Source organism: Mustelus asterias, unplaced genomic scaffold (genome assembly GCF_964213995.1).
Source record: "Mustelus asterias unplaced genomic scaffold, sMusAst1.hap1.1 HAP1_SCAFFOLD_100, whole genome shotgun sequence".
In the NCBI taxonomy this organism is placed as follows: Eukaryota; Metazoa; Chordata; class Chondrichthyes; order Carcharhiniformes; family Triakidae; genus Mustelus; species Mustelus asterias.
This window is the reverse complement of record NW_027590147.1, coordinates 570,747-588,180: the sequence shown is the minus strand read 5'-3', so window position 1 is coordinate 588,180 and position 17,434 is coordinate 570,747.

Below are 17,434 nucleotides of genomic sequence, written 5' to 3'. Positions count from 1 at the left end.
CGCCAATCGTCTGACCTGTTGAAACACAAGTCACACTGGGCAGAAACTATGGGAATGTGGGAAAGGATTCAGTTACCTGTCAGTGCTGGAAATTCATCGACGCAATCACACTGGGGAGAGGCCATTCCCCTGTCCCAACTGTGGGAAGCGATTTACTAGTTCATCTACCTTGCTGCCACACCAGCGAGTTCACACTGGGAAGAGACTTTTTAAATGCCCAGACTGTGAGAAGTACTTTGGAAGTTCTTGGGACCTGAGGCATCATCAGCTTGTTCACACTGACGAGAGACCGTTCAGATGCTCTCACCATGCGTCACATTCTGATGATTAACCAAACTCACTGCACCAGTGGATTCACACTGGGGAGAGACCATTAACCTGCTCTGAGTGTGGGAAGGGATTCACTTGTTTACCCCACTGCAGACACATCAGGAATCTCTCACTGGGGAGAGACCATTCACTTGTTCTGTGAGTGGGAAAGGATTCACTCAGTCATCCACCCTGCTGAATCACCAGCAAGTTCACACGAGGGAGAGGCGATTCACCTGCCCTGTGTGTGGGAAGGGATTCACTCAGTTATCCAACTTGCGGACACACCAGCAGGCTCAGATTGGGGAGAGGCCATTCACCTATTCTATGCGGGAGGAGATTTTCTCAGTCATCCACCCTCCTGAGACACCAGCAAGTTCACAAGTAACTACAGTAGTGACTGAACAGAGTTCACTGAGATCTGTTTCAGTTGATATTAGTAAATCCCAGCTCCAGTTGGAGTGCTTAATGTTTAAAGAATCAGAGAGTCATAGAATTCCTACTGTGCAGAAGGAGGCCATTCGGCCCATCGAGCCTGCACTGACAACAATCCCACCCAGGTCCTATCCCCGTAAATTCATATATTTACCCTGCTAATCCCCCTGACACTAAGGGGCAATTTAGCATGGCCAATCCACGTAATCCACACACCTTTGGACTGTGGGAGGAAACCGGAGCATCCAGAGGAAAGCCATGCAGACACAGGGAGAACGTGTAGACTCCACACAGTCACCCAAGGCCAGAATTGAACTCGGGTCTCTGGTGCTGTGAGGCAGCAGTGCTAACCACTGAGCCGTCCCTTTTATTATGGATAAAAGTCAAGTAAATCAGCTTTGTGCTAAATGCACAGCGTATTGAATCTTTTGAATATCTCATTTTGAACGGCTCTTCCTCTGTGAGGAGCTCATGGAGCTTCTTTGTCACTGAGATTGAGTCAATGCCTCTGCTGCTTCTCTCCCTTCCACCTAGCCAATCTGTCTCTGACATTCTCCTGTCCTAGATCTGATCTCTCAGCCTTCTCCAGATTCTTTGCAGGGTTTCCTTTTTCTCTCCAGATCGGGTGATTAGTTGAAACCTCGTCCACAGAACACAGACATCAGAGTGAGACTGGGGTGGGGGTGGTGTAAGAGTTGTGGGGGCAGGGCAGAGTTGGTAAGAATTGTGGAAATGCTGGGAGGAACGAGTTGAGAGAGCAGTGAGGGGTGGAGCAGCAGTCAGTTGTTCACTGGTCTTTATGACAGAGGCAGTGATGGGGCCTCAGGCCTGAGACTTCATTCTCTGGACACGTGAACCAGCAGCAAGAACACTTGCATGCAGGTCATGGAGCCTCAAAGCAGGACTGTCCAAGCTGAATCTCTGCCCCACAACTACCATTGCTGCCCCAAAGGTCACGACACCAATACCTCAGCCCGTGACCTCACCAGGGAACACAGTTCATGGTTCGGGAGCCCCTGCTGTAAGATCTTGTTAAGATTTTTGTTTGAGTTTTCTGTCTGCAAATCCTCACTCTCTAATATCCTGCAAAAGGAAAGGTTGGACAGACTCAGCTTCTCTGAGCTGGAGCTTAGAAGTGTAAAAGACAACTTGACAGAGCGGATGTGGAGAGAATGTTGCCTATTGTTGGACAATCTAGAACTAGGAGTCACCATATAAAAATGTAGAGTCTTTTATTTAAGACAGAGATTAGGAGACTTTTTTCTCTCTCAATGGATCGTGAGTCTTTTGGAACTCTATTCCTCAAAAGGCAGTAGACGCAGAGTCTTTGCATATTTTCAAAACAGAGGTAGATAGATTCTCGATAATGTCCGGAATTTAATTAATTGTGTTCCTGGCTTCTAAATTAAACATCTGGAGATTGTTAAACATCTGGAGATGGTTGCTGCCTGGTAACAAGAGTGGAACCTTCTGGGAGTGTTGGGGGGTCACCAGATCATTTCAAGGGTCAGTGATCAGTACTTCTTGATGCAGCTTCAGGGAGTTTGATAGCCAAGAAATACCACAGAGATAGGCTGAGGTCCCAGTAAAGTTGAGTCTAAAAAGTTGGAGAAAGACTGTGGGGAGCAGACTTTAAGTAAAGAGGGCCATTGGGGCAAAGGTGTCCCTTTGGAGTAGCGATATTCTGCTTGGCACGACAAGAGATCTCAAAATATGTTTGAAAGCTGGTGTTTGAGTGTACTCCGGAATCCAGGGAGAAAGAATTTCAGGAGCTGAGATTGAAACTCTCTGAGGTGGGCAATTATTAAAAGCATCTGACTGGGGCTAATGTTTAGAGACAATTCCATGGAGAGATATTCAAAGATGCTGTTGGAAAACCCTCATGAGAAAGGTAAAGCTTTCGTGAGATTGGTTGACTCACAGCGGGTCTGATGTCTGGAAAGGTCGTGGAGAAATCCATGGAATTGATTTTGATTGCATCTGTCATTTTATTTTACAGTGTGATGTGTCCGACCACAGTTTGTTAATTCACATGTACCTCATTTACCATGAATGTCAGAGAATAAAATACACCTACAGAAGCATTCGGAACAAGGTGAATGAGTTGATGGTGCAAATCAGCACAAGTGGGTACGATCTAGTGGCCATTACAGAAACGTGGCTGAAAGGTGACCAGGACTGGGAGATGAATATCCAGGGGTATCAGGCGTTTAGGAAGAATAGACAGGAAGGAAAAGGTGGTGGGGTCGCGCTATTAATAAGAGATAATATCAGGGTAGTACTGAGGGATGACATAGGCTCTGAGGAACAAAACGTGGAATCGTTATGGGTAGAGATGAGGAATAGTAGAGGGAGAAAGACACTAGTAGGTGTGGTATATAGGCCCCCAAATAATAATGTTGAGGTAGGGAGGGCTGTAAACAAGCAGATAAGGGATGCGTGTAAAAACGGAACGGCAATAATCATGGGGGACTTCAACATGCACATTGACTGGCAGACTCAAGTCGGTAAGGGTGGAATGGAGGAAGAGTTCTTAGAATGCTGTCGGGATAGTTTCCTTGAACAGCATGTTACGGAACCGACGAGGGAACGAGCTATTTTGGATCTGGTATTGTGTAACGAGGTAGGTAGAATTAAGGATCTTATTGTGAAGGACCCTCTTGGGTCTAGTGACCACAATATGGTCGAATTTCTGATTCAGATGGAAGAGGAGAAAGTTTGGTCTCAAACCAATGTCCTCTGTTTGAACAGAGGGAAATATGATAGGATGAGGGATGAATTGGCTAAGGTAGACTGGGAGAGCAGGCTGGCAGGTAGGATAGCTGAGGAACAGTGGAGGATTTTTAAGGAGATCCTTTTCAGTTCTCAGCAAAAATATATTCCAGCAAAAAACAAGGATTGTAAGAAAAGGGATAACCAGCCGTGGATAACGAAGGAAATAAAGGAGAGTATTAAAATAAAAACAGCTGCGTACAGAGTGGCCAAAAATAGTGGAGAAACAAGTGATTGGGAAAAATTTAAGAAACAACAAAGAGAGACTAAGAAAGCGATAAAGAAAGGAAGGATAGACTATGAAGCTAGGCTAGCAATTAATATAAAAAATGATAGTAAAAGTTTTTATAAATATATAAAAAGGAATAGAGTGGCTAGAGTGAATGTTGGACCCTTGGAGGACGAGAGGGAGGAGTTAATAGTGGGAAATGAGGATATGGCTGAGTCTTTAAATAAGTTTTTTGTGTCGGTCTTCACGGTGGAGGACACAAATAGTATGCCAAATATTAACGATAGAGGGTTGGCAGCAGGAGAAATACTTAATACGATTAATGTTACCAGAGAGGCAGTGCTGGGTAGACTAATGGGACTGAAGGTGGACAAGTCCCCGGGTCCGGATGGAATGCATCCCAGGGTATTGAAAGAAATGTCAGAGGTAATAGTGGATGCGTTAGTGATTATTTATCAAAACTCGTTGCATTCTGGGGTAGTGCCGGTTGATTGGAAAACGGCTAATGTTACGCCGCTGTTTAAAAAAGGAAGGAGACAAAAGGCGGGTAACTATAGGCCGGTCAGCTTAACGTCTGTAGTAGGGAAAATGCTGGAATCCATTATTAAAGAGGAGATAGCAGGGCATCTGGATAGAAATGGTTCGATCAATCAGACGCAGCATGGATTCATGAGGGGAAAGTCGTGCTTGACGAACATGTTGGATTTTTATGAAGATGTGACGAGGGCGGTTGATGGAGGAGAACCGGTGGATGCGGTGTTTTTGGATTTCCAAAAGGCATTTGATAAGGTGCCCCATAAAAGGCTGCTGAAGAAGATTAGGGCACACGGAGTTGGGGGTAGTGTGTTAAAGTGGATTGGGGACTGGCTATCCGACAGGAAGCAAAGAGTCGGAATAAATGGATGTTTTTCCGGTTGGAGGAAGGTAACTAGTGGCGTGCCACAGGGATCGGTACTCGGGCCGCAACTATTTACCATTTGTATAGATGATCTGGAGGAGGGGACGGAGTGTAGGGTAACGAAGTTTGCAGACGACACAAAGATAAGTGGAAAAGTGAATTGTGTGGAGGACGGAGAAGATCTGCAGAGAGATTTGGACAGGCTGAGTGAGTGGGCGAGGATATGGCAAATGGAGTATAACGTTGAGAAATGCGAGGTTATACACTTTGGAGGAAATAATAACAAATGGGATTACTATCTCAATGGAAACAAATTAAAACATGCTACCGTGCAAAGGGACCTGGGGGTCCTTGTGCATGAGACGCAAAAGCCCAGTCTGCAGGTACAACAGGTGATCAAGAAGGCAAATGGGATGTTGGCCTATATCGCGAGGGGGATAGAATATAAAAGCAGGGATGTCTTGATGCACCTGTACAGGGCATTGGTGAGGCCGCAGCTGGAATACTGTGTGCAGTATTGGTCCCCTTATATGAGGAAGGATATATTGGCATTGGAGGGAGTGCAGAGAAGGTTCACCAGGTTGATACCGGAGATGAGGGGTTTGGATTATGAGGAGAGGCTGAGGAGATTGGGTTTGTCCTCGTTGGAGTTTAGAAGGATGAGGGGGGATCTTATGGAGACTTATAAGATAATGCGGGGGCTGGATAGGGTGGAGGCGGAGAGATTCTTTCCACTTAGTAAGGAAGTTAAAACTAGAGGACACAGCCTCAAAATAAAGGGGGGTCGGTTTAAGACAGAGTTGAGGAGGAACTTCTTCTCCCAGAGGGTGGTGAATCTCTGGAATTCTCTGCCCACTGAGGTGGTGGAGGCTACCTCGCTGAATATGTTTAAAGCGCGGATGGATGGATTCCTGATCGGTAAGGGAATTAAGGGTTATGGGGATCAGGCAGGTAAGTGGTACTGATCCACGTCAGATCAGCCATGATCTTATTGAATGGCGGGGCAGGCTCCAGGGGCTAGATGGCCTACTCCTGCTCCTATTTCTTATGTTCTTATGTTCTTATATTGTAAATTTTTTACCTCTCCTACCTTGCATAGTAAAGTTTATTTTGTTTGTTCTGAATCTGTGGAATCTTGTGCCTTTCTTCATTTGCTAAACATGGGCGGCACGGTGGCACAGTGGTTAGCACTGCTGCCTCACAGTGCCAGGGATCCAGGTTCGATTCCAGCCTTGGGTCACTGTCTGTGTGCAGTTTGCACGTTCTCCCCATGTCTGCGTGGGTTTCCTCCGGGTGTTCTGGTTTCCTCCCATAATCCAAAAATGTGCAGGTTAGGTGGATTGTCCATACTAAATTGCCTCTTAGTGTCAGGGGTCTAGCAGAGCTAGTGGGGTTACGGGGATAGGGCCTGGGTGGGATTGTGATTGGTGTAGACTCGATGGGCCAAATGGCCCCCTTCTGCACTGTAGGGATTCTATAATACTTAAATGTCTTGTCTCAAATATTATCTATTTTAACTGGATTTCTCCTTGTATCCTGGGGTCTGGTCAAGGATCGTAACAATAAATAAGGGGGTGAAAGGATATTGGGGTTGGTGGGTTTATGGAGTTGAGGTTACAATCAGACCAGACATGATCTTATTGAATGACAGACCAGGCTGAGTGGCCGACTCCTGCTCCTAATTCATATATCCGGATATATGTTTTGACATAGCCATGCAATTGATATATATGTATATCACACAGTAAGTGATTAAATATCACTGAATTATGACAGAAGTTGTGTCTGAGTTACATTAACACAGACTCACTCACTCAGTAAGTGATCAGATCTCACTAAACTCTGACACAAGCTGTGTCTGTCTGAGCTATATTTACACAGACTCACTCAGCAAGTGATCAGATCTCACTTTTAGTTGTAGTGAGCTTTTCACTTAATAAAATGTCCTAAGCAGTTTCACAGAACCATAAGGACATATTGGGTCGGATGATTCAAAGTCTTGGTCAAAGAGATCAGTTATAAGGAGAGTCTTTAAGGAGGAAAGTGAAGTGGAAAGATGGAGAGGTTCAGGGAGGAAATTCCAGAGTTTGGGGTCCAGGCAGCTGAAGACACGGCTACCAATGGTGGAGTGATTAAAATTCGGGATAAAGGACACCCAGGAATGTAAATTCATCTTCAGTTTATTGTCATTTTCTCCTTCCTTACTCCAGTTTTTTTCTTTTCTCAAACCTTCAGTTGCAATTCCCAGCTCCTCAAACCTGGCACTGAATTTCCTTTCTCACTGCACTGTGTAATTTCCTGAATTAATCCCTGCTGTGTGTGCTGAATGAACCCATCTCAGTGACATGTTGATGTGTTTGCTCTGCACCCACAGGGCTCCATCTGTTTGCCCCCACACCCACAGGGCTCCATCTGTTTGCCCCCACACCCACAGGGCTCCATCTGTTTGCTCCGCACCCACAGGGCTCCATGTGTTTGCTCCGCACCCACAGGGCTCCATCTGTTTGCTCCGCACCCACAGGGCTCCATCTGTTTGCTCCGCACCCACAGGGCTCCCATCTGTTTGCTCCGCACCCACAGGGCTCCATCTGTTTGCTCCGCACCCACAGGGCTCCATCTGTTTGCTCCGCACCCACAGGGCTCCATCTGTTTGCTCCACACCCACAGGGCTCCATCTGTTTGCTCCGCACCCACAGGGCTCCATCTGTTTGCTCCGCACCCACAGGGCTCCATCTGTTTGCTCCGCACCCACAGGGCTCCATCTGTTTGCTCCGCACCCACAGGGCTCCATCTGTTTGAAGCCACAAACAGAAAGGTCCAGTTTTCTCCTGGAGTTTGACACAAAGCAGCTTTCACAATGATGCAGAGCTCAGCCCCGCCCCTCATTTACTCTGGTTGGAGGACCAGCCGCTCCCGCTCGGTACTCCAGCCCCGCCCCCTCTTGCTATTGGTCCGGAGCTGCCATCAATCACTCGGGTATTGTGATCTGTCAATGACTGAGCATGCGCCATCCACCCGGCCAGCCTGCGGCAGATAGAACAGTTTCTACAGCGCGGGGGATTGTGGACAATCTGGCTGCCATTACAGATGGACTCTCAGTTAGTCTTTGTTTGAATGTGGGAAAGTGAGGATGAGATCCTACCATAGGTCATCACAGTGGTTAGGACTGCTGTCTCACAGCACCAGGGACCCGTGTTCAATTCCGGCCTTGGGTCATTGTCCGTATGGAGTTTACATATTCTCACCGTGTCTGTGTGCGTTTCCTCTGGATGCTCCGGTTTCCTCCCACAGTCCATAGATGTGCAGGTTAGGTTAATTGGCCATTCTAAATTGAGCCTGGTGTCAGGGGGATTAGCATGGGTAAGTGGGGATAGGGCCTAGTTGGGATTGTGGTCGGTGCAGACTCAATGGGCAGAATGGCCTCCTTCTGCATTGTAGGGATTCTCTGAAAAAGTACATATGCACATACGAATTAGGAGCAGGCCACCCAGCTTTTCGAGGCTATTACATCATTCAATATGATCATGGCTGATCTGATTATAACCCCAACCCCACTTTCCTTCCTCCCCACCCCCTCCCCCTACCTCACTCTGAAAAATTTCACCATAGGGTACAAAGCCCAAGTTCCAGCTCCGACCATTCACACCGTGTGATGATTGTTCATGTCCATCCTGACAATCAACCTCTGTCAATATGTCAGTAACAAACCCACACACCATTGTTTGCTAGTTTCCCATTTCAAATATTTAATAGAGTCAGGGTAACACCTGGAAAGTGAGAACAATCCCAGTTTACGTGGGTAAGTTTGGCGATCAGCAATTTGGGGTTGATGGCCAATTGTTACAGCACAGAGGGTGGCCATTCAGCCCTTTGAGCACACGGTGGGTCTGATGGACAAGATGGGCATGAAGGGATATGAGAGAGAAACTAGGGGAAGATGTGGGTTCAGGGCTCAGACAAGGGGAAACTGTAGAAGCCGTTCAGCCCAATGGGCCAGTGGAAGGGAGGGACGCAGCAGAGGCAGCTGATCAGATTGTCTCAATCTTAGTGACAGAGAAGCTCCATGAGCTCCTCACACTTTTTGTTGGAGGTGAGGATGGAGGAGACAGGGGAGGGGAGAGACCTTCTGACTTGATGTCGGAGATAGTAAAAAGAATACAAGTTTATTTGATGCAAAGTTGACTTATTTGACTTTTAGCAAGAGGATCAGCCCCTATAACTAGGGTGGGGTTTACTAACGTCAGCAGAAACAGACCCCAATTAACATGATTCAATCCTGAACATGATCAACAGCAAAGTCTGATCACTGTAGTTAATTGTGAACTCGCTGGTATCTCAGCACATGGGATAAATAAGCAAATTCCTTCCCACATTCAAGGCAGGTGGAGGCTCTCCGCACTGTGAAATTTCCGGTGTACAGTAAGTTGAAATGATTTCTTGGACGCATCTGCAGTGAAAGCACCTGAATGGTATCTGATCAGTATGAACATGTAGATGTTGCAGTTCCCAGGAACATTTATTGTACTTCCCACAGTCCCGGCATTTAAAGGGTTTTGTCCAATGTGAAATTACTGGTGAATCGAAGCAGGCAGGATGACTGAGAGAATCCGTTTTCTCATGTAGAGCAGATGGACAGCACCTCCCTAGTGTGAACTCTCTGGTGTTTCAGCAGACTGGATAACTGAGTGAATCTCTTCCCACACTCAGAGCCACATGGATGGTCTCTCCTCAGTGTGAAGTCGCTGGTGTCTCAGCAAGTCATTTGACTGGGTGAATTCCTTCCCACACTGGGAGCAGGTGAATGGTTTCTCCCCAGTGTGAACTCGTTGGTGTCTTACCAGGTGTGATAACTGAGCGAATCCCTTCTCACACACAGTGCAGGGGAACGGCCTCTCCCCTGAGTGAACTCGCTGGTGTCTCTGTAGATGTGGTAACTGAGTGAATTTCTTCCCACAATTGAGGCAGGTGAACGGCCTCTCTCCAGTGTGAACTCGCTGGTGTCGCAGCATGTTGGTGGAATTAATAAAACCCTTCCCACACTCTGAGCAGAGGAAGGGCCTCTCCCCAGTGTGAACCCGTTGGTGTGTCATCAGGTTGCATAACTCAGTGAATCCCTTCCCACAATCGGAGCAGAGGAATGGCCTCTCTCTAGTGTGGACTCGCTGGTGTCTCAGCAGGTTGGTTGACTGGGTAAATCCCTTCCCACACTCGGGACAAGTGAACTGTCTCTTCACATTGCGACCTTGCTGGCGTGTCAGCAGGTTGGATGACTGAGTGAATCCCTTTCCACACTTGGGCAAAGTGAGGAGCCTTTCCCCAGAGTGAGTGCATTGGTGTTCAGTGAGGTCAGACGATCGCATGAACGCAGCCCCACAGTGAGAGCACCTGAATAGTCTCTCGTCAGTGTGAACACATTGATGGGACACCAATTCCACAGAACTTTGAAAACAAGTCCCACTGTCTGGACATTTCAAAGGTCTTTCAGCAGTGTCGTCTCGCTCGTCTGTCAGCAGATTACATAATGGAATGAATCCCTTCCCAGACTCTGTGCAGGTAACTGGACTTTCCTCAGTGCGAACTCTGTGGCATCCCTGCTGGCTGGATGACTGAATGACTCCCTTCCCAGACTCAGTGCAGGTAACTGAACATCCCTCAGTGCAGGTAACTGAACTTCCCTCAGTACAGGTAACTGAACTTCCCTCAGTACAGGTAACTGAACTTCCCTCAGTACAGGTAACTGAACTTCCCTCAGTACAGGTAACTGAACTTCCCTCAGTACAGGTAACTGAACTTCCCTCAGTACAGGTAACTGAACTTCCCTCAGTACAGGTAACTGGACTTCCCTCAGTACAGGTAACTGGACTTCCCTCAGTGCAGGTAACTGGACTTCCCTCAGTGCAGGTAACTGAACTTCCCTCAGTGCAGGTAACTGAACTTCCCTCAGTGCAGGTAACTGAACTTCCCTCAGTGCAGGTAACTGAACTTTCCTCAGTACAGGTAACTGAACGTCCCTCAGTACAGGTAACTGAACTTCCCTCAGTACTGGTAACTGAACTTTCCTCAGTGCAGGTAACTGAACTTTCCTCAGTGCAGGTAACTGAACGTCCCTCAGTACAGGTAACTGAACGTCCCTCAGTACAGGTAACTGGACTTCCCTCAGTGCAGGTAACTGAACTGCCCTCAGTACAGGTAACTGAACTTTCCTCAGTGCAGGTAACTGAACGTCCCTCAGTACAGGTAACTGAACGTCCCTCAGTACAGGTAACTGAACTTTCCTCAGTACAGGTAACTGAACTTTCCTCAGTACAGGTAACTGAACTTTCCTCAGTACAGGTAACTGAACTTTCCTCAGTACAGGTAACTGAACTTTCCTCAGTACAGGTAACTGAACTTTCCTCAGTACAGGTAACTGAACTTTCCTCAGTACAGGTAACTGAACTTTCCTCAGTACAGGTAACTGGCCTTCCCTCAGTGCAGGTAACTGGACTTTCCTCAGTACAGGTAACTGAACTTTCCTCAGTGCAGGTAACTGAACTTTCCTCAGTGCAGGTAACTGAACGTCCCTCAGTGCAGGTAACTGAACTTTCCTCAGTACAGGTAACTGAACTTTCCTCAGTGCAGGTAACTGAACGTCCCTCAGTGCAGGTAACGGGACTTTCCTCAGTCTGAACTCTCTGGTGTCTCTGCTGGTTGGATGACTGAATGACTCTCTTTCCAGACTCAGTACAGGTAACTGGACTTCCCTCAGTCTGAACTCTCCGGTGTCCTTGCTGGCTGGATGAGATTGTGACTCCCTTCCCAGGCTCGGTGCAGGTCAAAGTTCTTGCTTCAGTGTGAACTCGCTTGTGCCCCTGCCAGCTGGATGAGGTAGTGAATCCCTTCCCACACTCAGAGCAGATAAATAGTCTCTCCCCAGTGTGAATTCTCTGGTGATCCAATAGGTTGGATGACCGAGTGAATCCCTTCCCACACTCAGAGCAGGTAAATGGTCTCTCCCCAGTGTGAACTCGATCGTGTCTGAGCAGGTCATTTGATTGAGTGAACCCCTTTCCACACACAGAGCAGATGAATGGCTTCTCCCCAGTGTGAACTCGTTTGTGTCTCAGTAGGTCATTTGCTTGAGTGAATCCCTTTCCACACTCGGAGCAGGTGAATGGCCTTTCCCCAGTGTGAACTCGCTGGTGTCTTAGCCAGTGAGATAACTGAGTGAATCCCTTCCCACAATCAGAACAGGTAAATGGCCTCTCCCCAGTGTGAACTCGCTGGTGTCTCTGCAGATGGGATGACTGAGTGAATCCCTTCCCACACACAGAGCAGGTGAACGGAGTATCCCCAGTGTGAACTCGTTGGTGTCTCTGCAGGTTGGATGAATTCATGAATCCTTTGCCACATGCAGGGCAGGTGAAAGGCCTCTCTCCAGTGTGAACCCACTGGTGTGTCAGCAAATTAGTTGAATTAATGAATCCCTTCCCACATTCCGAGCAGGTGAACAGCCTCTCTCCAGTGTGAGTGTGTTGGTGTGTTAGCAGGCAGGATAACTGAGTGAATCCCTTCCCACACACAGAGCAGGTAAATGGCCTCTCCCCAGTGTGAACTCGCTGGTGTCTGAGAAGGGTAAATGTTCGAGTAAATCCTTTCCCACAAACACTGCAAATGAACAGCCTCCCTCCAGTGTGAGCTCGCTGGTGTTTCAAAAGGGCAGATGATTGGCTGAATCTTTGTCCACACACACAACACGTGTACAGTTTCTCTCCACTGTGAATGGTGCTTTTTCCTTCCATGTTGAAAGTCCTATGATATTCAGATTATGACAAATTGGACAATTCTCAGATTCTGGTGTGATGTTTGATTTGAGTTTCCCGATTGCAAATCCTCCTCTTCTACAATCCTGTGATTTAAAACAGAAAAAAGGGAGTGAGAGAGAGTTCACAAAAACACAAAGGCAGGTTGAGAAATTGAGCTGAATGAATGTGGTAATTTGTGGGGCCAGCAGGAGGAAAACGTGATCATGAAAACTGCTCAATATTCACAAAAACCCAACTGGTTCACCAATGCCCTTCAGGGAAGGGAGGTGTGGGTCTACACATGACGATTGGATCTATGGGAGGAGAGAGAAAGATGTTGGAGAGGCAGGAGGTGAAGTATAGGGATTTTATTTACCCATCACTAACCAGAACCTTGACAGAATCTTCCAATCCCTCAAACTCCACCCCCAAGAAGGATCAGAGGAGCTGATCTGTGGAGAGAGAACAGAGCCAACGTTTCAAACTTTGGCTCCAACTCCACAGATGCTGTCTGACCTGTTGAGATTTTCCAGCTTTTTGTTTTTGTTTCATAATTGGTCAATCTTGTTTCTAAAGTTGGTTCTGTGAGCAATGCCTACAATAAAATACTATCAAAATATTGCAGCTGCTGGATATCTGAAATAAACAGAAAAAATGCTGGAAATACTCAGCAGGTCAGACAGTGGGTAAGATTCTCCGGCCTCCTGCAGTGTGTTTCCCGCGGACGGGAAAAGGCGCGATGTTTGCTAGCAGCAGGATTCTCTGGTCCCACTGCTGTCGATGGGAATTCCCATGAACATCACCCCACGCCGGCGGGACACCCATGGGCGGGGGTGTGCTGCCAGCAGGAATGCAGAATCCCACCGGCATGAATGGCCAGAGAATTCTGGTCAGAATCTGTGGAGAGAGAAACAGAGGAAAGGTGGTAGAGGCAGGAAATCTCACAAGTAAAAAGTATGTCATTGAGTCATAGAGGTTTACAGCATGGAAACAGGAATCTAACTCATCCATGCCGCCCTTTTTTTAAACCACTAAGCTAGTCCCAATTGCCCACGTTTGGTCCATATCCCTCCACAGCCATCTTATCGACGTAACTGTCTAAACGCTTTTTAACAGACAAAATTGTAGGCACGGTAGCACAGTGGTTAGCACTGCTGCTTCACAGCTCCAGGGTCCCGGGTTCGATTCCCGGCTCGGGTCACTGTCTGTGTGGAGTTTGCACATTCTCCTCGTGTCTGCGTGGGTTTCCTCCGGGTGCTCCGGTTTCCTCCCACAGTCCAAAGATGTGCAGCTTAGGTTGATTGGCCAGGTTATAAATTGCCCCTTAGAGTCCTGGGATGCGTAGGTTAGAGGGATTAGCGGGTAAATATGTGGGGGTAGGGCCTGGGTGGGATTGTGGTCGGTGCAGACTCGATGGGCCGAATGGCCTCCTTCTGCACTGTAGGGTTTCTATGATTCTATGATTGTACCTGTCTCTACTACTACCTCTGGCAGCTTGTTCCAGACACTCACCACCCTCTGAGTGAAACAAATTGTCCCTCTGGACACTTTTGTATCTCTCCCCTCTCACCTTAAACCTATGCCCTCTAGTTTTACCTTTGGGAAAAGATGTTGACTATCTAGCTGATCTATGCCCCTCATTATTTTATAGACCTCTATAAGGTCACCTCTCAGCCTCCGACACTCCAGAGAAAAAAATCCCAGTCTATCCAGCTCTCCTGATAACTCAAACCATCAAGTCCCATTGGAATCCTAGTAAATCTTTTCTGCACTCTTTTTTGTTTAATGATATCCTTTCTATAATAGGGTGACCAGAACTGTACACAGTATTCCAAGTGTGGCCTTACCAATGTCTTGTACAAATTCAACAAGACGTCCCAACTCCTGTATTCAATGTAGACGGCTTTTGAAACACCACAGCACACGAGGCCATGGATCAAGTGCTGGAAAATGCGAGCTAGCTGTTTGCTGGCTGGCACAGACAGGATCATTCTTTCTGAGCTGTCAGACTCTGAGCAACATTCTCTCCTCCTGCTGACAGGGCTGTCCACGCATGCGCACCGCTGCACACTGCCCCCTCTCAAGATGGCGGCTATTTAACCAGGGTCTGTAACAGCTGGAAGCAGTGTGATTCCGGACAACCGCGGGGCTGGCCTCGAGCTTCTTATTCGGAGTTTAATGCTTTCACTTGGTATTTATAAAGCTTTTCCGATCACCCCCCTGCGCCCTACGATCGCTCGGACACGCCGCTACCTTACCCGTTGTAGAGACAAGAAAGAAGCAACTTCCTTTCCCGAGCACTCCCAATGCGCATGCTCCAGACAAGGGGCAGTACTGCGCCTGCGCAGTGCTCTCGTGTGGATAGGAGACATTCACCGCCGCTAGCGATGCTGGGTAAACACCCCGCCATTGAACAGAACAAATAGTTTTTTGATTTGATTTATTATTCCCACATGTATTAGTATCCAGTGAAAAGTATTGTTTCTTGCGCTATATAGACAAAGCATATCATACATAGAGAAGGAAAGGAGAGGATGCAGAATGTAGTGTTACAGTCATAGCTAGGATGCAGAGAAGGATCAACTTAAGACAAGGTAGGTCTATTCAAAAGTCTGATGGCAGCAGGGAAGAAGCTGTTCTTGAGTCGGTTGGTATGTGACTGCAGACTTTTGTATCTTTTTCCTGAAGGAAGAAGGTGGAAGAGAAGAGAATGTTCGGGGTGCGTGGGGCTATTAATTATGCTGGCTGCTTTGCTCACCTGAAGAAGGGGCTCAGAGCCTCGAAAGCTTGTGTGGCTTTTGCTACCAAATAAACCTGTTGGACTTTAACCTGGTGTTGTTAAACTTCTTACTGTGTTTACCCCAGTCCAACGCCGGCATCTCCACATCTTGCCAGAAGTGTAGACAGAATCAAAGGATGGGAGACTGGTTTGCGTGATGGATTGAGCTTAATTCACGATCTTCGGTAGTTTCTTGTGGTCTTGGGCAGAGCAGGAGCCATGCCAAGTTGTAATGCAACCAGAAAGAATGACTTCCATGGTGCATCTGTAAAAGTTGATGAGAGTCGTAGCTGACATGCCAAATTTCCTTAGTCTTCTGAGAAAGTAGAGGAGTTGGTGGGCTTTCTTCACTATAGTGTTGGACCAGGACAGGTTGGTGATCCGGACACCTAAAAACTTGAAGATCTCAACCCTTGCTACTTCGTCCCTGTTGCTGTAGACAGGGGCATGTTCTCCTCTACACTTTCTGAAGTCAATGACAATCTTCTTCATTTTGTTGACATTGAGGGAGAGATTATTGTTGCCGCACCAGTTCACCAGATTCTCTATCTCAGTCCGGTATTCTGTCTCATCATTGTTTGAGATCCGACCCACCATCCGGTGGTGTCGTCAGCAAACTTGAAAATCGAGTTGGAGGGAAATTTGGCCACACAGTCACAGATGTATCAGAAGTGTAATAGGGGGCTGAGAACACAGCCTTCTGGGGCACCAGTGTTGTGGATGATCTTGGAGGAGGTGTTGTTGCCTATCATTACTAATTGTGGTCTATGGGTTTGGAAGTTCAGGATCCAATCGCAGAGGGAGGAGCCGAGGCCCAGGCCACGGAGTTTGGAGATGGGTTTTGTAGGAATAATGGTGTTGAAGGCTGAGCTGTCAATAAATAGGAGTCTGACATCAGTGTGTTTGTCATCTCGATGTTCCAGGGTTGAGTGCAGGGCCAGGGAGATGGCGTCTGCTGTGGACCTGTTGCGGTGCGAGGCAAACTGTAGTGGATCCAGGCAGTCCGGGAGGCTGGAATTGATTCGTGCCATGACTAACCTTTCAAAGCATTTCATAATGATGGATATCAGAACCACTGGATGATAGTCATTAAGGCATGCTGCTTGGCTTTTCTTTGGCTTTACTGAGGTTCATTAGCAAACTTGAAAATCGAGTTGGAGTGATTTCTCTGTGATTATTGGGTGAAAAACGGCGCTGAAGGACCATTAATAAAATTAGGGAACATAGAAATTAAAATGCAAGGTCTATTATCCAAGTTCAAAGAAGGGGGCTTGGAACTGTCAGAAATCGAGAATCAGCAAAACGGTGGAAATAATTGTAAACATCCATGATAGTCACAAATGAACTCACTAATATTTCGGCAGGTGTGATTAACAAGTGAATCTCTACCTATACATGGGACAGTGGTTAGCACTGCTGCCTGACAGCACCAAGGGCCCAGGTTCAATTGCCAACTTGGGTCGCTGTCTGTGTGGAGTTTGCATGTTCTCCCTGTGTCTGCGTGGGTTTCCTCTGGGTGCTCTGGTTTCTTCCCACAGTCCAAAAGACGTGCTGATTAGGTGCATTGGCCATTCTAAATTCTCCCTCAGTGCACCTGAACAGGCGCTGGAGTGTGGCGACTTGAGGATTTTCACAGTAACTTCATTGCAGTGTTGATGTTAGCCTACTTGTGACACTAATAAACAAACTTTAAACTTGAAACATATAAACAGCGTCTCTCCCATAAGAATATGCTGTCCATGCATGAAAGCCTTTGAATCCTTAATGTGTGAACAGTTGGGAAAATAACAAAACGAGCTCACTAACGTGAAATATGTGAGTGGTCTCTCTCCAACAGCTGTTCTGTCAGTAAATGGGATGATCGAGTGCTTCTCTTCCCACATTCAGCTGCTGAGTGGTCAATCTGCTGTGTGACTGTATCGTCTGTTCTGAGCTCAGACAGGGAATTCAGTCTTTTTCCACAGGATATTACTTGCATTTTTATAGCACCTGAACAATAATCAAAACGTTTCAAAGGAGTGTTAATTGTCCCTATCTTAAAATAGCTGATTGCTGACATTTTGATAGTTGTGTCTCCAATTTAATCCCAAAACATTGCTGTTATTCCCATATAATCAACACAGAAATGCACAGATTTTACCGACATAAATCAATGGCACTGAAAAATGGTGTAAAACATTCCGTAACAGTGTTGATTGTGAAACTGCAGATCCTTTGGCACCCTCAGC